General features: G+C 39.9%; 1 protein-coding gene across 1 annotated transcript in view; it reads left to right on the top strand.

The window, feature by feature from the left end:
* nt5dc1 (5'-nucleotidase domain containing 1) overlaps positions 1–23,971 on the top strand; it is a 68,563-nt gene that overhangs the window by 10,340 nt on the left and 34,252 nt on the right. The gene's annotated exons all lie outside the window — the stretch shown is intronic.

Genomic DNA, 23,971 nt, shown 5'->3' with positions numbered 1-23,971 from the left:
AATTACACGCTCCTGTCATTTGCATGAGCTGTTTGTCTTTGTGGAGTTTTCACAGTTACACTTACCATAAGGATTTACATTAACTCAGTGGTAAGTGTTAGTATTTTAATATGAAGTGTTGTGTAATACTTTAGTGGTCTTATCATATTTAATTGGCAAATGATCATTTTGTTTGCACCAGTTTATTTTGATTTCACAAACTGTATTTTGAAGCAAAAAGGTTTTATATCAGGGTTTCCACGGGTCTTAAAAATAATTTGCTCAGCACACACCAGCTGATTGGTGGAGAGGAGACTGAGTGATTAAGCCAATCAGGAGAGGGGGATGTTTAGGAGGACATGATGGAAAGAGGCCAGTGGGCAAATTTGGCCAGGACGTCGGGGTTACACCCCTACCCTTTATCGAAGGGCATCCTGGGATCTTTAACGACCACAGAGAGTCAGGACCTCGGTTTAACGTCTCATCCGAAAGACGGCTTAAAAGACGTAAACAATTCTTAATTTGACCAATTTAAGGCCGTAAAATGTCTTAAATTGGAGCAAAAAGTCTTAAATTCAATATGGCATTAAATCAGGACGATGCAGAATCCTTTCATAAAAATTTGATTTAATGTATAACGTTTAAACTTTTGGATGAATCAGTACACACATAAAGTGAGTTTACCCAAAAAGTGTCATCATTTACACCCTCGTGAGTTAACAGTTCACCCAAAACTGCAAAAAACGAAATTTGGTGAAAAATGTAATGTATTTCATTGGGGGTCTAAAAAAACATTTTGACTACCTTTTAATAATTTTGCTGTTGAATTGTATATGTTTCATGATTTAAATTAATTAGACATGCTTTTTGACTAATACACTTTAAATTAACCATTAAAATGAAGTAAAACTCCATTTTAAAGTTGTTTGCTTAATGTAAGCCATCATTTTTCAGTTGTCATACGTACAAATTCCACTTGTAGGTTTGTTTGAAATGAACCTGTAGGCAAACTGAGGGAAACTTGTTCTATGAAGTTTGACGAAGTTTGCAATCTTTTAGATGCCATGGACCCCTAAATATGATCATACTCGTGTGAGGGACCCTGTCCTACAATTTAAAAGGCATCTATTCAGTTTATTGCATAAAAATACCCAATTTATATGGTGTGAAATAATTATATTATAAATATGTCTAAAATATTATTTATAAAATATTTAAATGTTTATATTAAGATGTTAATTTAAGAAAATATTCTTATATGTTCAAGTAGAATTATATATTTTATATCATTATATACACCTACATGTACTCAATTTACTATTGTATTTACTTATTTTAATCAAATTTTCATTCTTTCTTTATTTTAAATAAAGAAATCTATTTGTTTTAAATAGAAATGTTGCAGTGAAAGAAATCCCTCCCCTTTCTTTGTCTCTCTCTCTCTCTCTCTCTCTCTCTCTCTCTCTCTCTCTCTCTCTCTCTCTCTCTCTCTCTCTCTCTCTCTCTCTCTCTCTCTCTCTCTCTCTCTCTATATATATATATATATATATAAATCATAGGCCTCTAAATTAAATTGCATGTACTGCAGTACAAATGTCTAAACATCCTTTAATCAAGATACATTTACTTAAGATGCAAAATATTACATCTTGTTTTCTGAGAAATTTAACATAATGAAGTGTATTTATGCTTAAAACAAGAATCTGTCAGTGTGAGAATGAGGTATATTTTTCTGAACCCATTGGCAGGTGTTTGTTCTTGTTTTAGTCATATGTCATTTTGCTTCTCAAATGAATGTGTCCTGATTTTAGGAACCTTTTCAATATTTGCACGATCTGGAAAACATCACTTTTGCAGTGTGATCAGAAGACTCAGTAAAAGTTATTTCTAGTGTAGAGCCGTTCAAACTGGGCGTTTTTTTTTCCGTTAAATTAAGTAAAAATTAATAAAGAAGTGTTATTTTCAAATTTTGAAGCGTTGCTTATACAACTCATTGTTCCTCGGACGTTCACATTTAGAGAACATGATGTGTTAAGCTGCCTGTGATTTATTCCTTACATTTTCTTTAATTGGTCTTAAATGTACCTTCATAAAACCCTGTAAATGCGTCCGGTGCGTAGTATTGCGTTGTTTCTTTGAGTATCTGATTTCGAAGCCGCTCAGTTTGTGACAGCTGAGCAGACCCCGGTCCATTCAGTAAAATAACATGAAGAGCTGGACGTTTCTCAGTCAGTTCCTGATGCTGAGCCTGAACACCGCACAGTGGTGTGTGCATGCTTTCCTATTTTGAATGACAATTTTGGTTGGCTTTATCAAAATTTAAGCATTCCATTCTAAAAATAATGTTTTGATTTGTTTTTGTGATTATGTGAGAAGCATTGGCTTGTGCGGGTCAAAGGAGTGTGTTTGTTTCTGTGTAGTTGTGTTCCTTATTTTTCAGGTCTGGAACACTTAGCAACAATATTTTTTATAAAGTTGTATTTTTGGCCTTTTCAAATAGCACAGTTTGAGAGAGACAGGAAGCAGGGGTCACCCAAAGACTGAATGCTGTCCATAAGGCTATAACTATGACCAGAGTAAAATCCTATTCATCCTAATCATCATATTTTGGGTGTCACCATATATGATCAATATACAGTGATCAGGCACATTATATTCCATTAGTCTCTCTTTAGCTGCCAAAACAGCCCTGACCCGTCGAGGCATGGACTCCTCTTGACCCCTGCAGGTGTGCTGTGGTATCTGGCTCCAAGATGTTAGCAGCAGATCCTTTAAGTCCTGTAAGCTGCAAGGTGGGATGGATCGGACTTGTTTGTTCAGCTCATCCCACAGATGCTTGATCAGATTGAGATCTGGGGAATCTGGAGGCCGAGTCGACGCCTCAAACTGGTTGTTGTGCTCCTCAAACCATTCCTGAAGCATTTGTGCTTTTGTGTCAGGAGCATTATCCTGCTGGAAGAGCCACAGCCACCAGAATACCGTTTCCATGAAAGGCTGAACATGGTCTCAGCAATGCTTAGGTAGGTGGAGCGTGTCAAAGTAACATCCACATGGATGTTAGCGCATGGGATTGATCAGTATCGTCCCTGCACCGCTAATCAACATTAAAGATTTCCTACACATTGAACGCTTTGGCAGGCTAATGTCCTCCTATGCGTCTGATTCAGGAGCCAGAAGCAGACCAGACAGGGCTCCCATAATGAGTTGTGGTTCACCCAGTTTTGCTGTCTGGTGAGGTAATACCTCCTTTCTGATGTGGTGCTGGAAAAACTTAATGCTCATTTACAAAGCTCCTATATATAGTTAAATACACCACTGTCACTTTCCATATGTGATACCATGTGATTTCCATATGTTTGTTTGCATAGATACGTCTGTTTAAGCCCATTGTCTAACTAATCCCCCTGAATTATGGAAAAAAAACATGAGATGTCTCAAATGATCTCATTGGCTGTTTTTTTTCAAGCACTGGCTATGTTGTAGCGCAGGGGTGTTCAAACTTTTTGTGTGTGTGGACCACTATTTGTAATCAAAAAATATGTCTACAGCTACACACAGTCCTGCCTGAATGAATCCGCACCTCTTAATAGGCTTACTAACACTAAAACTATAACTAGTCATCACATCAGTACAACAGGCTTGTTAAAGGAAAGTTTACAGCACACACCGGCTGCCACATATTTAATTTATTTACTCCAGCGCCCTAATGCTACATAGCTCTCGCAGTATTTTCTCTTCACCCTCCTTTTATTTGTTTTTTTATGATGAATCTGGCTCATAGATGATCCGACTCACTGTCAATCTCTTCATTTTTTTGTAACTGTCTCTTTTCTCTTCAGAGAACCCGTTGCTATAATGATATATCCACCGATCCATAACGGCACTGAACTTGAACGTCACGACCGAGCGCCACTAGGCTACTTTAGTAATCGCACAATAACTTGACAATTTAATACAAATGTTATATCAATATAGGCCTACATATTCTTTTTACTTTTTATTTTTTTACGGGAATTACATTTCCTGGTAAAATGAAGGTACAAAAAAATATTATTTAATTTTCTTTGCCTTTCCACGGACCACCTGCAGTACCCTCATGGACCACTAGTGGTCCGCGGACACAGTTTGGGAATGACTGGTGTAGCGCTACGCACATATTCCCAGAAAATAAACAGAAAGACAAGCTCCGGACTTCAGCAGTCACAAAGCAGAAGACATTACAAGTCAATCTGAATAAAATAAATCATGCAAATCAGTGTTCTCATGTTACATGGCATCTGGTGGTTTGTTAACTGTTAAAATAGAAGCCAAGACTGAGTAATATATCTTGTTGGTTTAGTATCTAGATTAGGCAAATGAAAGGGTTACACAGTTATAAGTTGAGAGCAAGTTCATTCAAGGTGAACGCACAAAGAGCGCTAAACACAGGAGTAAAAAGTTTTGTTTAACGCCGATTTATATTCTTAGTGAATATCGCCACCTATTGGGCGGTTGTGCAATAACTATAATAATATTTATTGTCTTTAACTCTTTCCCCGCCAGCGTTAAAACATTTTTTTTGCCAGCCACCGCCAGGATTTTTGACCATTTTCACCAAAATGTTGTAGGCCATAGAATATTTAGTTTTATGAATATCTGAGCACTCAATATATCACAAGAAAGAACTGACTGTAATATAATTAAGCAATATCACAAGCACAAGAGAGCTGTTTTCATGAACATAAGCATGATTGAAAATTATATTGATTCATACAAATGTTCAATAAACCAGAAGTTAATATTAAATGACAACTGTGACTTTTAAATTATGTTTTAATGTTAAATGAATCTGAACATTATTTATGCAGGTGTAATTGTACCAGTTCAGACACAACTTCTGTGCCATGAATTTAATCGTCAGTGATTTGATTGGTGACAGCGCTATAGTGTCTTACTATTCTAATTACATTTATTAACTAAATATAAGTCATTTCTCAGACAGTATATGGATGAATTTAAGGAGAGCTGGTGTGGTCTTGGTCTCGGTTTAGGTGGTCTTGACTACAACACTAGTGGAGACAAAAAGATGCCTTTTTAAATGAAGACGTATTAGTGTGGACAAGACCTGAAAGCTAGCTCAGTTTCTGGAAATGAGAGATGAGGTTATCCACTCATTTATCCGTAAACTTACTCGAGCATGTCGCTTAACCTGCTGTCAAATCACCTTTATTTATGTAGCGCTTTTTACTGGAAAAAAGCCGTACGCCTTTGTACGCCGTACATTTGACCTGACTTGCCGGAAATTATGGTACATAGTGTTGTATTTAAGGTAAAAAATAACACAAATACTGTTGTGTTTCTCACAGAAAGCGATGGTTTCGTGTCTTAAGACATCAATGTGTCTCCACGAGCCACAGGGTTTAATATGGATTCGTATGTGTGTGTGTTTTTTACTCTCATAGAAATACACCCCATTGACATGCATTATACGAGCAACGGCTGAGTTAAAAATCTTCATTTGTGTTCTCCTGAAGAAACAAACACACCTATATCTCGGACGCCCTGAGGGTCAGCAGATAAACATCACAGGCTCATTTTTGGCTGAACTATCCCTTTAATGTATTAACTAACATGAGCTAACAATGAGGAGCAATATAACTGCAGGGGTTCACGAATATAGTGGCGGCGCCCAGGAGAGAGATATCTTTAGGGACACACATGAGCTGATCGTCTTCACACACAGCACCTGTCCTCCATGTACCTGACACACACACACACACACACACACACACACACACACTGCACAGCGCCGATGTATCTCGAGCGAGCCTTCCCTCAATGGCTCATGGCTTTATGATCCTACATCGGCATCAAAACCACACGAATCCAGCGCATTCGTGCAGCTCGCCATGATTTGTATTCGGGATGTTTTTGTAGGGATGCAACAATACAGTTAGTCCACGGTTCAATACATACCTCGGTTTTAAACTATTTTTCGGTTCGGCTCGTTTTTTTTGTGCTTTTCTATTCTTAGGCGACAGGAACAGAAAAAGGTTAAGGAGAAAATGTTTTATTGCAATACTCTTTCTTTATTTTACTTAAAAGACTTGAAAACCCTTAGTTAAACTTAAAACTTTACTTAAAAAACATTCCCAGGGTATTGTATATGTAAGGGATAACGTCCACCCAATCGTGTCTTTACCGCACTCAGAAAATAAGGGTTAGGGTTAGGTTAGTGCTGTCACTGAGGCGGCACAAAAGGTACAAAAGTGAAAAGGTACATCTTTGTACCTTACTCACCCCTAAATGGTACATGTTAGTACCTTAAAGCAGCACTAGGTAACTTTTCAACCTTCATAATATATTTTTTAAGACTCTTGTGATGATAAATCGACTTACAACAGGTTGAATGACACGTCTGCCATAGCCTGATGGGGTCTGTATCGTTTTTAACCGTACTTTTAAACTTCAGGTTTCGGGTAGTAACCCGTGAACAAAAAGAACTACAAAATTACAAGACTGCTTTACGGCATATACGTCACTTCCACCAACACACACACTTCCTTACATTCGGACGTGCGAGCCCAACTTTGTTCATCGGATAATATAGTCGTGTCCGAATCAGCAGAGACAAATAAGAAAGAAAAGGTTTTGTTGGAGGAAAGCAATAAGAGGAAAGGAAAAAGTGATGGGATTAAAGGCCGGACGAGGATCAACATGTGACCAGCGTTTGCTCGTCGGCGTGAGCTGAAGGAGGCGTGCCCGACCGATGCTGTCCTGCTTGTTATGGTGATTACCGACCACTCAAACACTGAACTGAAGGATCATATAGATTCTGTAAAACGGTAACCAATAGACTACTATAATGACGCTGGCTTGTAAACGTGAGCATCGCGATTATTTGGCGTTTGAAAAAAATAAAACCCATGAAATTATATTCATATGACATGCTGAAGCATATGCCACTGACTGTAACGTTACCTGGGATGAAGACATTTCACACGCACCACCAGAAGAACACCTGCATGTGAACTCCTCCTGCAGTGTTCAGGGGAACTGTTAGTGCTGCACCGACCCGCGGGGACGCTTTTATGAAGTTATTTGGCCCGCACCGCACCACTGTATATATTTTTACAACCCGCCGCGCACCCACGACCATTAAATAGACATACAGGGTCCGCGGGTTATGAGACGACCCGCGCATCACTAGCTCAGGGCTATCAGGGCTGTCATGTCAACAAATGCACGCGCGATGGCATCCCCTGTTGTAGGATGACAGAGCTTACGACAGTAGTTGAGGACATTATTTTTTCCCAACTGTAGGGGGACCCCGAGAGCAAAAGTAGCCAAGTGCGGCTTTAAAAGGTACATAGTATTACCTTTTACGGTTTTGTACCTTAGGTACAGCCCCAGTGACAGCAATGTCACCTTTTTTTTCTGACAGTGCATGCAAATTAAATGGTAACTCTTGGGAAGATTTTTAGCACAGTAATGGATACGACAATGTTAATGTATTTGGTCTTGACGGAATAGATCTGCTATTATTGCTGCTGCAGAGAAACTACAGGAACTTGCTATTGCCAACAGAGACACGACACAGACACACAAATAGCATATATTGATTATCCCATAGCAGATCTATACAGGTGGAGCTGGGGATGGTGGAGGGTTTTAGACCAACTCTGAAAGTGCTCTGCAAACTGCTACACTGCAAAAAATGCTCTTCTCACTCAGTCATTTTGTCTTGTTTCTAGTTTAAATATCAAAAAATCAAGATGTATTTACGATATAAGTAAAATGACATTAGATATTTTTTCTTGTTTTGTTGAAGATAAAATCTAAATGAAGTGAGTTTTTGCTTAAAACAGGCTAAATGATCTGCTAATGGGGTGAGGAAAATAATCTTATTTCTGATTGAAATCTTGTTTCTTGTTTCCGTCCCAAACAGAAATAAGATTATTTCTCTCACCCCATTGGCAGATCATTTTGCCTGTTTTAAGCAAAAACTCATTTTGATATTTTTCCCCAGAAAACAAGAACAAATATATCATGTCATTGTACTGATCTAGTAAATGCATCTTGATTTAAGAATATTTAGATATTTGGACTGGAAACAAGAAAGAAATACTAAATAAGTAGCATGTTTTGCAGTGTAAGGCCCCGATCACACAGAATGCGTTTTTGCAGCGAGAAGTGCCTTTTTTAATGGATTTCGGTTGGCAGAGAGCGTTATGTGCTCCGGGCGCCTCGCGTTTTAGAAGGAGCGCTTTGAGCGCATGAAGTGAAAAAAATCAACTCTGAGCGGAAAAGCGCCCGACGTCATCGCGTTTTTTTTCTATTGTCCAATCAAATGACTGGAGAGGTGGTCTTACGTTGTGGGGACCGTTACCTTGATCAGACTGACAGGACAGCTGATTCGGGGGTTTCCTAGAAACATACAAAAAAAACTGCAGGGCACTGCTTTTTCTAAATTAAAAACGCCAACCAAAAAAGACGCCTTTTCGAACCTGAAAAACGCGTTCTGTGAGATCGGGGCCTAAGGGTTTTTTGCTGCTTTTATCCGTGCTTGGCTGTCCAGAACAGAACCAAACCGCCAATCCAAACTATAAGCTAATGGTCAATCAATCATCTTTGATGATAGAGATCCTGTAGGCAAGCGCTTATAGGAAAGCTGTCTGGAATATGGCCTGGCATCACCAATGCTCTCTTATAAACGGAGAAAACAAAAGACTACAAATGACTGTTTATGTGTCTCATACTGTTGACCACTTGTACTTTCTTTAAAAAAAGATCATTGTCAAAGTTCAAAATTGTATGGGACAGAATGGAAATGTCCCTTCATGTCTCTAGACTTGTTTGTCTGTTTGTTCATTTATAAAGAGCTGGCTGTGTTTAGAGGTCTGGGAGGAAGATGATGCCCAGAGAAGAGAGAGACTAATGAAAGGCTGCTGAGTGTGGGAAAGCTAAAGATAGCGGAAAAGGTAAAGATAGATAAATAGATATAGATTTAACATTTTAATAAACCCACTACGCCACTGAGGCATTTGTAATTTTATGGATGGCGGGATTGACGGAAGAGCTTCAGGCAGAGAGTGTTTCAATTACAGGGATCAAAAGACAAACCGTGCCAAATCACAGCCGGAAGCTTAACCCGGCAATCCAGACACTCAGAATAGGAACGGAAAAGTGCCATCCGCTCATCGCTTTCAGATATGAAGACATTTTGAAAAGCATCAGGGTGTGCCTTTTAATCAGATGAGCATTTACTTTGCAGGCTTGTCAGTATTCTGCATTAATAGGGTTGCTTTTATGCTAAACTAGGCACTAGAGCATCATCCATCTCTCTGCAAGCCTACGCAAAGGCTCATCTTCCACGGTTCACTGTCTTTACTCTTCCTCCAGTTTCTAAACACAGGGCCACCACACACACACACACATGAGACCGTGCCCACCCAAGTTAAAGAGGACCCACATGTCCTCAAAACACACACGTTCGTTCATCCGAGGAGCGGCTTGGCATGGCAGCGGCTCAGTCTGCAGGAAACATTATCGCACAAAAGCACAGGATCATGTTCATATAACATCTGCGTGAAGTGAAGTTTTATTAACTAATTTCGGGAGGAGCACATTCAGATAATTAAACCAACTAAACAATGGAGCCGTCAGCTCATCAAACCTAATTAACAAGTGCACATTAAAGGAGTACTTCAGCGCTGGGAAGATGAATCTGTATTTAAACTGGGTCATTAATGTAGTAGAAATGTGAAATTATTTTTGAATTTGGTGCTTTCTAGACTGAGAAAAGACCTCATGGGGATGAAAGACTACAATTCCCAGAATGCTTCACTGCCCTGTGTGCCACTGCCAAAGCCGCTGCTACAGAATCACTTTTACTCTCCCACCACCGCGTTATTCTTCATAAAATCAGTTCAGTTAGAGAACAGACACTACAATTAAAAACTCAACGTGTGTGTTCAATATATTGTGATTTAGCCACTGAGGAAGTGTCACAAACGCAGCAGGAGTCAGATTACACACATCGTGATGAGAGCTGAGGTAAAAGCGTCCACGCTCGCAGCAGTCGTTCTCAGCGCGTGTTCAGTCTGCCGCATTTTCAGTTCATGCCTCTAGAAAATTAACTTTCATAGGAATTAACTTGAGAAGATAAAAGACTCCGGCCGCACCGTTAATATGAATGCCTGAGCCGAGCTGAGCTGTGAGTGTGATCTCCATCCCTCGTGTGTGTTGAAAACATGCGGAAATGGCTCCCTCTGCTGGCTGTAATCATTAGCATCTGGCCAAGCATTTTACCCATGACGCAAATTGACAATATTTGCGTCACCTGAGTAATTTTTCCGGAAATGAAATGCATAAATCTCTCGTCTCAGGGGGATATAAGAGGGGGGATATGAGAGCATGATCATTCGAATATACTCCAGGGTTTCTACTGATACAAAGCCATATGCTAATCGCTGAAGTAACCCTTTAAGCTAATTAATCTAATCAGCGATAAGAGGTGTACATATACAACAGATTTACCTTCTCTCGTTGACCATTTTTATTTTAGCATCCCTCCACCACCCCATCTCCTCACTTTTATTTAATAAACTCTCATCAGATGTCAACACAATCCATAATACATTACAGACTAGCTCTAGAGTATCTTTATCACGGGGGATACTCTGGGTTCGGGCAAAAGTTCAGAGTCTGGAGCCCTCCCCTGGACTAATACACATTATCTTTACTCTATTTAATTTGAAGTAAGTGTGAATTCATGAAACACGTACTAATAATAATAATGCGTTCAATTTATATAGCGCTTTTCAAGGCACTCAATGCGCTTTACATAGAAGGGGGGAATCTCCTCAACCACCACCAGTGTGCAGCACCACCTGGATGATGCGACGGCAGCCATATTGCGCCAGAACGCTTACCGCACACCAGCTGATTGGTGGAGAGGAGACCGAGTGATGAAGCCAATCAGGATATGGGGATTATTAGGAGGCCATGATGGACAGGGGCCAATGGGCAAATTTGGCCAGGATGCCGGGGTTACACCCCTACTCTTTTTCCGAAGGACATCCTGGGATCTTTAACGACCACAGAGAGTCAGGACCTCGGTTTAACGTCTCATCCGAAAGACGGGAAAAAAGGGTTAGTTCACCCTGTAATGTAAATTGTGTGATTAATTCCTCCTGTGGTTGGCCAGCCGTCAGACCTCCGCTCATCTTCACACACAGATGAAGATATTAGTGTTGAAATCCGATGGCTCAGAAAGGCCTTCATTGACACCAATGTCATTTCCTCTCTCAAGACCCATAAAGGCACTAAAGACGTCGTTACAAAGCCCATCTCACTACAGCGGCTCTACAATCATTTTATGAAGACACCAGAAGAGTTATTGTGCGCAAAACAAGATTTATAACGATTAATCATGGCCGATTTTAAAACAAAGCTTCGAACCGTTATGAATCAGTGAATCGACTCATGATTCGGATCGCCAGTGTCACGTGATTCCAGCAGTTTGACACGCGATCCGAATCATGAGTCGATTCACTGATTCATAACGAACATTTTTTGCATAGTGCACCTTTAACAAAGATAAAACTTGTTGTGTAAAAGTGTTTTGGATCTGTGTATAAACTCTTAAAGTGACAGCAGACTAATAACCTGCTGCTGTCTGTCATGCTAATCAAAGAACAAAACACAGAAAATCTCTCTCTGCTCTTGACTGAATAATTTTTGTAATTTTGACTGGAAGCATTAATCTGTATTTTTACATTGAAGAATGTCCAGACAATGTCCTTACATAGCTTACGTTAATTCTTACCTGAATACTAACCACCTGTAAACGTTAAAGCCATGTTTATTTAATATCTCTATTCTGTTGCATTCGTTTGTGCTGTTTGCAATTTGTTTGTTATTTTATTACTGATTTTTTATGTGTTTTTTTAAATGAAAATAAAAGGTTGCATTGAAGAAAAGTATATTTTTCATTTGTATATAGTGTCAATTTTAGTTTTTAGAAAGAAAATAGGAATCGTCAAAAAACTGCAATCGGTGCATCTCTAATAATGAGAGATTTGAACACACACACACACACACACACTTTCTTTCTTTCTTTCTTTCTTTCTTTCTTTCTGTCTTTCTTTCTTTCGAGATCTAAATTCATTTTCCACTTAGTTATTGATGAGTTTTCAATTTGGAATGCATTTTCCCCCAATAATGCTACTATTGTATGTTTTGTAGTAGAAAAAGTTTCTTATAATTTATTTAATAATTTTTTACTGCAATACTGCCTTTTGGTTTGAATGCAAACAACTTGTTTGTAATGTAATTTTGCACGTAATGTGACTGTATCAGAAAACTCAGTATGTTATTTGTTATTTGGCCATATTTATATTATTCCTATTTCTTGTTGAAACATTTAATAATAAATAACAGAATAGTAATTTGTGTGTGTGTGTGTGTGTATATGAGTGTATAAATCATATACACATTATATAGATAGATAGTGTGTGTATCGGGTTGAGAACGGGTTCAGTTCTCAAAACTTTGCCTAAATAAATTTAAACAAGACATCAAACTCCCAAATCTCCCCGGGTGCCTCAGCAAAAATGGCCACCACTGCTCCGTGTGTGTGTGTGTGTGTGTGTGTGTGTGTGTGTGTGTGTGTGTGTGTGTGTGTATGTGTGTGTGTGTTCACTACTCACCACTCATAATGTGTGTGCACTAACTTGGATGAGTTAAATGCAGAGGACAAATTCACCGTTACATGTCACTTTTGCACTTTCGTATTTATTTATATTCTCTGTAAACCCTGAAATTGCTGACCAGGCTGTTTATTTTTTCTTCTTCTTGATTTTACACACTTAGAAATTATCTTCATTGAAGTAGTAAAGAAAAATCAACTAGCGGAGTTAAATCGTCTGTGTCAATGATTTGTTTTTCCTCTGGCCATTACTTTGATTTCCGTAGACCTACTATTTAAGGAGAAACTTAAGTGATTATTTTGGAAAAGTCAACAGCATTAAAAAGGTGAAGGTAAATGTTTCCCCCCCGCTCCTGTTTTTCACTGACCCTCCGGTTTTAAAGTCCAGAGACTGCATAAAGGAAAACTTGTCTGACAAAAGAATGATTGAGGGTATGTTGGGCGAGAGTCAAGGACTCTTAAAGATAGTGTTGAACAATCTTGTTTGCCAAAATGGATGCTTCACATTTCCAGCTGTCTCGTGTGCCAAGATTGTTTCTGGCTGATGTGCTGCTTTTGTATTCTGGGACAATTAACTGTGTGTTGAATTTACTGTGGACGTTTTCAACAAGATGCTGACTACCATTTTAGCTTCTGGGTTTGGGTTGTCAATGCACAATTTAGCGTCCAGTAACATGACGGCTGTCTCTGACCATTTGCTCTTTCTATATGGAAATGTTAAAGTGACCTTAATAGAGCCGGAGAAGCAGACTTTGACCCTTAATGAGAGCCTATTGAGTTGAGTCAGGCCACCATGGAAAGACCCAGCTCACTGATGTGAGGGTCACTATGAAGGCTTGAATTATTCTTCCTTGAATAAACCAATAGCTGGCTAGCCAAAATGCCGTAATTGCCTTAGACTCTAAAATGGTCCTGTAATAACCATTGGTAAAGGCGTTGGTTGTGTGGTGGATCCAACGCCAGTTTTAGCAGAATTTAAGGAAGGAAGTCTACGTAATTTTCTGAACTTTGTGTCTAATTCTCTCTCTGACTCTGTCTGCGTTCACACAGCAGCAGATCAGGTGGCCAGTCCGCTTAGTTTTGACAGTGAGAACTGAAGTGACTAAAAATGCGCGAGTTGAGTTGAGTGTGTGCTGTGCTGAACATCTGATGCATATGTTCGTTAACCCGTTATTAATTATCACACTTAAAATGCTCATCCCTTGTCATTCCCTCTCTCCATGTTTCACACTCTTCAGTCTTTACCCTGTGGATTAGGAATTCATTATTCATGTTTTACAGGCCTGTTTGCATATTTGCTGATTGGATGAAAAAAAACATTTCTGGTTCTCGAATCTGATTGGCTGAGAGCCATTGGCGTCTGAACCTGTGTGTGTGTGTGTGGGACAAGACCCACCCACTTTTTACAACCACTTATATTGGACTCACTCACTTTAATCATCTCTAATTCAGCTCATGTCTGTTTACCTATACCTAACCGATACACACTTATTATTAAAGCACATGTTAGACGCTTTATTTCCACTTTTCTAATATTTTCTCCATTTTTATTGAAAAATTAATGCCTTTCTGATCTGATATGTGATGGGAAAAGGGAGTAGAGCGAGTTCGGCAAAAGGCGGATTCAAACCTCAGATCGATTTGGGTCAAATCTTGATGACACATCTTACCCCTACACCACAGCCGCGGTTAATAACTCACTGATTTCTTTAATTTTGTCTGGCCCAATCAATCGTTTAGTAAACGGCGGTATATTTGTGTTTAATGTAAATTTACATTTACATTTAATCATTTGGCAGACACTTTTATCCAAAGCGACTTACAAAAAGAGGAGAGCAATAGAAGCAACGAAACAAACAAGGCCAACAACCTGTAAGAGCTGTAAGAAGTCTCAGTTAATCGAGCACAGTACACCATTTTTTTGTTTGACAAACAAACAGAAAATTGAATTGGATAGTTAAAGGGGGGGTGAAACACTCATCTCATGTCAATCTTGAGTACCTATAGAGTAGTATTGCATCCTTCATATCTCCAAAAAGTCTTTAGTTTTATTATATTTTTAAAAGAAATATGGGCTGTACCGAGTCTTTCCGGAAAAAACCGAGCGTCTGGAGGCGTATCGAGTGGGCGGAGCTGAAGAATGACGAATGTGCACGAAGCGGTGACGTCCTCAAGCGTGGAGAAGCCCATCGCTATCGATCTCAGCTAATAGATATAATCCAGAATCAGATCCGGAGGCTGAAATAAATTGAACAGGAGAAACAGCAGCAGCAGGACGTCCGTCTCTGTGGTATGGACTGTATTTAGTGGCCTGTCAACATTTGTCTTTACTCGTAGTTTATGAGGACATGATTCGGTTTATGGACCATTGTATGCGACTAAACCTTAGCAGTAGCAAGCAAAAACGGTTTTGCACGTCAGACTAGTGTAACGTTATACAGAGAACTAGTGTAACGTTATAATGGAGTAACCGTTAGCGCATTTGAATGACGAAGCACGCGATCGTGTCGTTTACTGATGTTTACTCACGCGCCGATAGCCGACAGCACAGACATCTGAAGCAGTTTAACTCACCGGCTGCTTCCAAAGCAGGACCGAACCTTTAACAGTGTAAAAAGCTCAGTACACCACTGAGTATGAGAGTAATCCTGCAAACCTGCTCCGGAGGAGTTCATAACCCAGGGCTAAAAGCGGGACACTGAAAGCTAACATGTTGGAGAATGAGACTACCTGGAGCACAACGTAGCGCCAAATTGCTTTCAAAAGGTGATTTACTCTATTTTGGCATCTTAATATGCCATAGGGTTTAAAACATGATGTCCATGTCAGCGGAAAGAACTTCATTTCAATTTCTGGCGTTTAAACAAACTACCCATAATTGCTTTAATGCTCAGACGTTCCTTTCTGTGTTCTCCATAGTGTGTGTGTCAGACCTTGAAGATTTAACCTCAATCTCATACTGGAGAAATGGGCGAAACCGAGATTTGATCAAGACATTCAAAGTATTTACATCATAAAAAAGATAAGATACACATGCATGCTTTTCATTTGTCAGGTGATTTTTCTAGAGAACAATGTTTCTCTGTGTGTGTGTATTTTGAGGGCCACGGGTGGAGAGTGTGTAGATTTGCTGAAGGTTTTCTTCTAAATGATATTGTGTGTGGCGGTCTGAGTTGTTGGGCCAGTCGTGGTTCTGTTCTCGAGCTCTGCTCAGTTGTCACCCTGTTTTCCTCTCTATTTAAAGCCAAATGTTCCACCCCAAATCATATGTGGGGAGAACACGTATAATTATGGCATGCTTTGTTTACATCCTTATTTTCTACTTCTGTTTACATTGATGGATTTTCTGCGAGAGGATGATGAGTCACGATTGTCTGTCAGGTTTGATGTTGTTGAAAATGAAGACATTTATGTTTGTCGCTGTGTGTTCTGTCTTCAAAAAAGCATTACCCACAATGCCTGCTTCTGTTTGTCTGCACCAATTATGTCTAAAAAAGATTGATTGGCTCCCACTGGGTTACTATTCATATTTCTCATGCACATAGGTTACATAGCCTTAGGTCTGTTAAAAAAAACTATATGTGTAATAAATGCTACACACTCATCTTCCGCTTTCATTTATTATTGCATATACACCGATTAGGCATAACATTATGACAGGTGACGTGAATAGCACTGATGATCTCTTCATCACGGCTCCTGTTAGTGGGTGGGATATATTAGGCAGCAAGTGAACATTTTGTCCTCAGAGTTGATGTGTGTGAAGCAGGAGAAATGGGCGAGCGTAAGGATTTGAGCGAGTTTGGCAAGGGCCAGATTGTGACGGCTAGACGACTGGGTCAGAGCATCTCCAAAACTGCAGCTCTTGTGGGCTGTTCCCGGTCTGCAGTGGTCAGTATCTATCAAAAGTGCTCCAAGGAAGGACCAGTGGAGAACCGGCCACAGGGTCATGGGCGGCCAAGGCTCATTGATGCACGTGGGGAGCGAAGGCTGGCCCGTGTGGTCCGATTAAACAGACGAGCTACTGGAGCTCAAACTGCTCCAGAAGTTAATGCTGGTTCTGATAGAAAGCTGTCAGAATACACAGAGCAGCTCAGTTTGTTGCGTATGGGGCGGCATATGACCCCGCCAAAAGCACCAACAGTGGCACGTGAGCATCAGAACTGGACCACGGAGCAATGGAAGAAGGTGGCCTGGTCTGAGGAATCACGTGTTCTTTTATATCACGTGGATGGCCGTGTGTGTGTGTGTGTGTGTGTGTGTGTGTGTGTGTGTGTGTGTGTGTGGCTTACCTGGGGAACACATGGCCCCAGGATGCACTATGGGAAGAAGGCGAGCCGGTGGAGGCAGTGTGATGCTTTGGGCAATGTTCTGCTGGGAAACCTTGGGTCCTCCATCCATGTGGATGTTACTTTGACTCGCTCCACCTACCTAAGCATTGCTGAGACCATGTTCAGCCTTTGGAAATGGAAACTGTGATTTTTGTTAAGCTGTTTTTTTGGCTGGGTGCTAATATGCTGGTTTGAATCTCACAAAATATTTTTTATTATCAATGTTTTATATTATTAATGATCAGTGTTGTGCTGCAGAATGTTTTTGTGAAAACCGTGATGCATATTTTGTAGGATTCTTTGATTAAATTAAAATTTGAAATCTTTTTTAATGTAAATGTCTTCACTATGACTTTTGATGAATTTAAAGTGTTCTTGTTGAATATAAGTTTTTATTTCTTTCAAAAATGTATAAAGTACTGACCCCATACTGAACGTTAGTGTATCATTGGTCAATCTTCAGCTGCAGATGTTAAAAGTGGTAAATGGTAAATGGACTGCATTTATATAGCGCTTTCAACAGACCATCCAAAGCGCTTTACATTTGTGCCTCACATTCACCCATTCATACACCGACGGCGATGTCAGCCGATGTAAGGCACCATCCAGCTCGTCGGGAGCAGCTGGGGTTAGGTGTCTTGCTCATGGACACCTCGACACTTGGTCAGGTGGAACCGGGGATCGAACTACCAACCTTCTGGTTTGTAGACAACCTACATGAACCACTGAGCCACTGACGCCCTAAAAAAGTGATCATGTGAACAAAACACGTTTACATGGCAACTTTCCCACTGTTTATGTTTTGGCGCATGTGTAACTCTGATGAAGCAATGTAACCATTATGAAAATCTTTTTATGACCCAAGTCATTTTACAGTGGAAAGTTGTTAGTCTCCGCTTTGTCTGGATTCATTGGAGAAAGAAAAAGAATCCAAACCACTCCTACATAAACACAACTGAGCTTGTGTAGTGCTGTTAAATGAACAGTCACACTAATGACTAGGGTTGCCAACCGTCCCATATTGAAATATATAAAATGATGTGTCCCTTATTGAATCACTACAGGATTTAATGGCCAGACGTGATGTCCAGTCTAGGAAGATTGACATCTTCACCCTTTATTCAAATGTTATTAAACCGCCCCTATTTTGCTATTTTAAAGGCTGCTAGTTGTGTTTTGGCGTCTCCTACAACAGGTTTACATTCTTCAAAGTAAAAAAACACTTTCATTTTCTCATAATATACATTGCACATCACCACATTGTTCATTGATTCTCAAACGACTCGACGGATGAATCAGTCTCCCTAAATCCCTCCTTTCTATGTACTACTCTCCTCTGATTGGTCAGATGGTCCAGTCTGTTGTGATTGGTCTACTCTGCACTGATTAGTCATATGGCTCATTCTGAAACTGTCCAAAATGTCTTGGTATGCTGAAGCATTAAGAGCTCCTTTCACTAGAACTAAGCGGCCAAGCCCAATCCCTGAAAAACACCTCACCCCATAATCCCCCCTCCACCAAACTTTACACTTGACACAATGCATTCAGGCAAGTCCCGTTCTCCTGGCGACCGCCAAACCCAGACTCGTCCATGGGATTGTCAGACTAAAGCGTGATTGGTCGTTTAGAGAACACGTTTCACTGCTCTAGAGTCCAGCTTTACTCCACTGCATCCCACGCTTTGCATTGCTCTTGGTGATGTATGGCTTGGATGAGCTGCTCGGCCATGGAAACCCATTCCATGAAGCTCTCTACGCTGTTCTTGAGCTCATCTGAAGGCCACAGAAGTTTGGAGGTCTGGAGCTGTTGACTCTGCAGAAAGTTGGAGACTTCTGCTCAATGTGACCCTCAGCATGAGCTGACCCCGCTTTGGTATTTTACGTGGCCTATCACTTCGTGGCTGAGTTGCTGTTGTTCCCAATGGCTTCCACTTTGTTATAATCCCACTAACAGTTGAGCGTGGAATATTTAGTAGTGAGGAAACTTCACGAATTGACTTATTGCACAGGTGTCAGCCTATCACGGCCCCACGCTTGAGTTCACTGAGCTCCTGAGAGCGACCCATTCTTTCTCTAATGTGTGTAGAAGCGTCTGCAGGCCGAGAGCTGGAGTTATACACCTGTGGCCTTGAAGAGATTAGACACCTGAACGGAGGGATCTGGAGGAGTGTCCTAATACTTTTCGCAATATTTATATTTAAAGGGTTAGTTCACCCAAAAATGAAATGTCTGTCATTAACTCCTCGCCCTAATGTCGTTCCCACACCCGTAAGACCTCCGTTCATCTTCACACACAGTTTAAGATATTTTATATTTAGTCCGAGAGCGTATGCAAGTGTATGCACACTATACTGTCCATGTCCAGAAAGGGAATAAAAACATCATCACAGTAGTCCATATGAGACATCAGTGGGTTAATTAGAGTCTTTTGAAGCATCCAAAATACATTTGGGTCCAAAAATAACAAAACTACGACTTTATTCAGCATTGGCTTCTCTTCTGGGTTTGTGTTCAATCCTCAAATAAAGATTCAAACGGTTATGAATCAGCGAATGCTGTGAGACTCACGCGGCAACTCTATCATTATATATTGAACAGACACGTTTAGTATTTAATTGTAGTGTCTGTTCTCTAACTCAGTCACTGTTATCCAGTAGCGGTGGCTTTGGGAATGGCCTCACAGGGCAGCGAAGCATTCTGGGAATTGTAGTCTTTCATCCCCATGAGACTAAAATACATTTTCTGTCTTTTCTCAGTCTAGAAAGCACCAAATTCAAAAATAATTTTACATTTCTACTACATTGATGACCCAGTTTAAATACAGATTCATCTTCCCAGCGCTGAAGTACTCCTTTAAGTTTTTGAAATGAGAATTAAAAGTCAGTTAAGCATCAAAAAGCACGCCTAAATTTCGCACCTGGACAGAAGGGGACTTTTGTATAGTGTCTACTAAAAGTTTAAAATCATTGCACTTACTGATATTAGAAGGGCTGCCAATTAATACAATTTCAGTTTTGGAGCAATTTAGCATGAGAAAGTTGTTTCATCCGAGCCTTAATCTCCAACAAACAAGCAGAGAGAGTCGAAGAAGAAGATGTGAGATCAGGCTGAGTGCTAATATAAATCTGTGTGTCGTCCGCGTAACAATGATAGCTCAAGTCACACTTCTGAATAATCTATCGCATATAAATACTAAATAAAACAGGAACCAAAACTGAGCCCTGATAGTTAAGTGCTAGTCTTTAGATATAGTGTAGATGCCTTCACTATTTGTTTTCCACATTGTTTGGAGGTCAGCATTGGACAGGGTGTGGAAAAACAATTTTGTGAATACTGGATTACAATTATTATTTAATCATTAATTATTTTTTACTATTTTAGCGGGAAGGACCATTCAAAATCTTCACGTCATCAATATTTTTGGTAATTATTGCTGGAGAAAGACTGCAAAGTTTAAATGGACACAAAAAGTTTTTAGACCTTATATGACCTTGCACAAATGTATAGGATTGCGCATATAAATGCATTCAAAGTTACAGAAGTGAACTAATGTCAGGGTCCCTCGGTTCATCACGGTGGTGTAATTGGCTCTGGGTGGGAACGTACACAGCGTTAGAGTTCATGTAAATACTGGCTGATGTTGTTTGGGCTGTAGTCTCTTTAGCACTGGCTATGAGATAAGTATGCCAGCTTTGTTATTGCTCGATCAAACGCTGGCCGGAGACCTCGTGTTTAAAGTCAAAGTAAAACTGCATCATTTTTGCAAACATATTTGGCAATATTTGTTTGTGGGTAGGGGGAAATGATTATTTATTTTATCAAAATGAGCCATGTTTGAAATGTGTTTGTTTATATATTTAAATAAGCTAATCATTCTGTTTCATGCAATAACTGGACCTTGACCCTGGGCACGCATTTCAAAGCAGGTCATTTTGTGACTACAGCCATTTTAATGCTCTCTTAAAGTGCCCCTGTCATGCTATTTTAAAGCTTCATTTAGTTTTGGAAGTCTCTTACAATAGGTTTACATGCATCCAAGGTAATAAAAAAATTATATTATTTCATAATAAATATTCCAGCATCATAAGTGCACTTACAGTGCATGTGCTAGAAACGAAACTCCCATCACCATACAGCGCCCTCCACTAATATTGGCACTCTTGGTAAATATGATCAAAGGCGGCTGTGAAAATAAATATGCATCGTTTATCCTTTTGATCTTTCATTCAGAAAATTGTAACCTTTCATTGAAGTAAAACAATTTAAAGTGTGTGGGGGGGATATCATTATGAAAATGTGTTTCTCCGATGCATGTTGGCCACAGTTATTGGCACCCCTACACTGTAAAAAATTATTTAGAAAAAAAGTTGCCTGGTTGCCTTAATTTTGAGTTAATACAATGAAATTTTTTTGAGATTCGACAACCTTTATTAAAATATTATTAAAAGATTTTGTAAGCATGTTGGGTAATTGTGTGTGTTTTATTTCTGATGATGCAGCCAAATAGTGCTATTTTCATGATTTATCACATTTTTTATGTGGTTTAGATATAATAATATTTTGAGTTTCTATTTATTAAAGGGGGGGTGAAATGCTGTTTCATGCATACTGAGCTTTTTACACCTTTAAAGACTTGGATTCCCATCCTAAACATAGACAAAGTTTCAAAAACTAATGTTGGACGTTTGATGGAGTATTTCTGTGTCAAAAATACTCCTTCCGGTTAGTCACAAGTTTCGGAGAGTTTTTTTCGAGTATGGGTTGGCTTGACGTTAATAGAGCGGAAGGTCCTTGTATGGGCCGTACGGCTCTTCTCTTCCGGTAGGGTGCGCGCGCGTGACGAGAGCGAGAGAGGAAATGCACGCCCATAAACACTCGCTCAGCTGCAGATCCAGTCGATCCGTGAACACTTCTCTCGCGCCGCGCTCCACTTTATTCCTATGGGTGACGTCGAGCGACTTCAACGCTTCAGCACAGCATTCTGGGAAGGCAGCGCTGCATTTGAACCGATTTGAACGCAGAAATGACGGGAAGCTTCACAACATCGCGTCAGTCGCGTCTCAAAGTGGATCTCCACCGTTCACTGCTGTCAGGACTTCACCAAATCATACCAAAGAAGTGTGTTTTTGACGGAGCGGTCCCAGCGATAAAGGTTCGGTCCTGCTTTGGAAGCAGCCGGTGAGTTAAACTGCTTCAGATGTCTGTGCTGTCGGCTATCGGCGCGTGAGTAAACATCAGTAAACGACACGATCGCGTGCTTCGTCATTCAAATGCGCTAACGGACTCCATTGTTGTTCTCTGTATAACGTTACACTATCCTGACTCTGACATGCAAAACCGTTTTGCTTGCTACCTCTAAGGTCTAACGTTAGTCACATACAATAGTCCATAAACCAAATCATGTCCTCATAAACTGCGCGTAAAGACACACAAAGGCCCCTAAATACAGTCCATACCACAGAGACGGACGTCCTGCTGCTGCTGTTTCTCCTGTTCAATTTATTTCAGCCTCCGGATCTGATTCTGGATCATTATATCTATTAGCTGAGATAGCAAGGGTTTCTCCACGCTTGAGGACGTCACCGCTTCGTGCACATTCGTCATTCTTTAGCTCCGCCCACACGATACGCCTCCAGGCGCTCGTTTTTTTACGGAAAGACTCTGTACAGCCTATATTTCTTTTATAAATATGATAAAACTAAAGACTTTTCGGAGATATGAAGGATGCAATACTACTCTATAGGTACTCAAGATTGACATGAGATTGACTGAAACTGAGTGTTTCACCCCCCCTTTAAACAAATTTCCTTCATTGTATCAACTCAAATTTTTAATTTCAATAAACTCAAAATTTTAAGGCAACCAGGTTACTCACTTTTTAAAGTTAAACCAACAAAAACCAACACATTTTTTTTTACAGTGTATGAGTAAAATATCTCTGAAGTATATTTCCTTTAAAATTATTATTTTTTTTTTTTTTTTTTTTTAGCACACCAGGGTGATTAGGAGCATGAAATTATCCAGCCATGACTCTCTGTTCCACAGGAGTATAAATATGAGGAAACACAAAGGCCAAGTTAATCATCATCACAGTGAGTAAAACCGCAGAATATAGTTCTGATGAGCAGCAAAAGATTGTTGAGACTCTTCAAGATCACAGATGGAGAATTGCCAGTCAGAAAGACAAAAAAAAAAAAGTATAGAACAGCTCCTACATCACCACATGTTGTTTGGGAGGGTTTGAAGAAAAGTCCAGGATCAAACTCAGCAGATTGAGTTCAGACACGACTGGATCTTCAGACGGATCTGGTTCTGTGCTCAGATGACACTAAAAGAGCTTTTTAAAAGAGCTCAAGTCCCATTACGGTTAAATACACACTGTAAAAAAATTTAAACGGAAAATGTACTGGTAATTTTCTGCCAGCACATTATCCAGTAATTTTACAGAAATTTCCGTTAACTTTTAAAACACAAACCAATGCAATGTGTAATTCAAAATACAGGTAAAACACCTGTAAAAAAACCAATACGGAAAATTCCTTCTTATTTATACAGTACATTGTGCCCTATTTTTACGGTACACCGCTGGAGCTTTAAGGTTCTGGCCGATTGTTTTCTGGAGGTTTTGGACTTCTTCACGGATTCTAGCAAATACCAGCAGATAAAACATCTAAACCTGACGCTTCTGCTAGAAATCTGATAATGGGCCGTGGTTGGATCTTCCATCCGGACAATGATCCGAAACAAACATCAAAATCAACACAAAAATGGGTCACTGAGCACAAAATGAAGGCCGTACCAGTTCCTGACCTGAACATTTGAGAATGAGAGAAGAGCTGCAATCTGAAGGATCTGGAGAGATTCGGAAATAAAAGGACGATGCAATAATTGGGTGCTAATGTGAACTAGAGAAAAACATTTATTTTATTTGGAGATTTTCCTCCCACTCTCAATTGTTTTACTTCAATGAA

This window comes from Pseudorasbora parva, chromosome 15, assembly GCF_024679245.1.
Source record: "Pseudorasbora parva isolate DD20220531a chromosome 15, ASM2467924v1, whole genome shotgun sequence".
In the NCBI taxonomy this organism is placed as follows: domain Eukaryota; kingdom Metazoa; phylum Chordata; class Actinopteri; order Cypriniformes; family Gobionidae; genus Pseudorasbora; species Pseudorasbora parva.
Note: the sequence above shows the minus strand (reverse complement) of the source record. Positions and strands in the feature narration are given on the sequence as shown.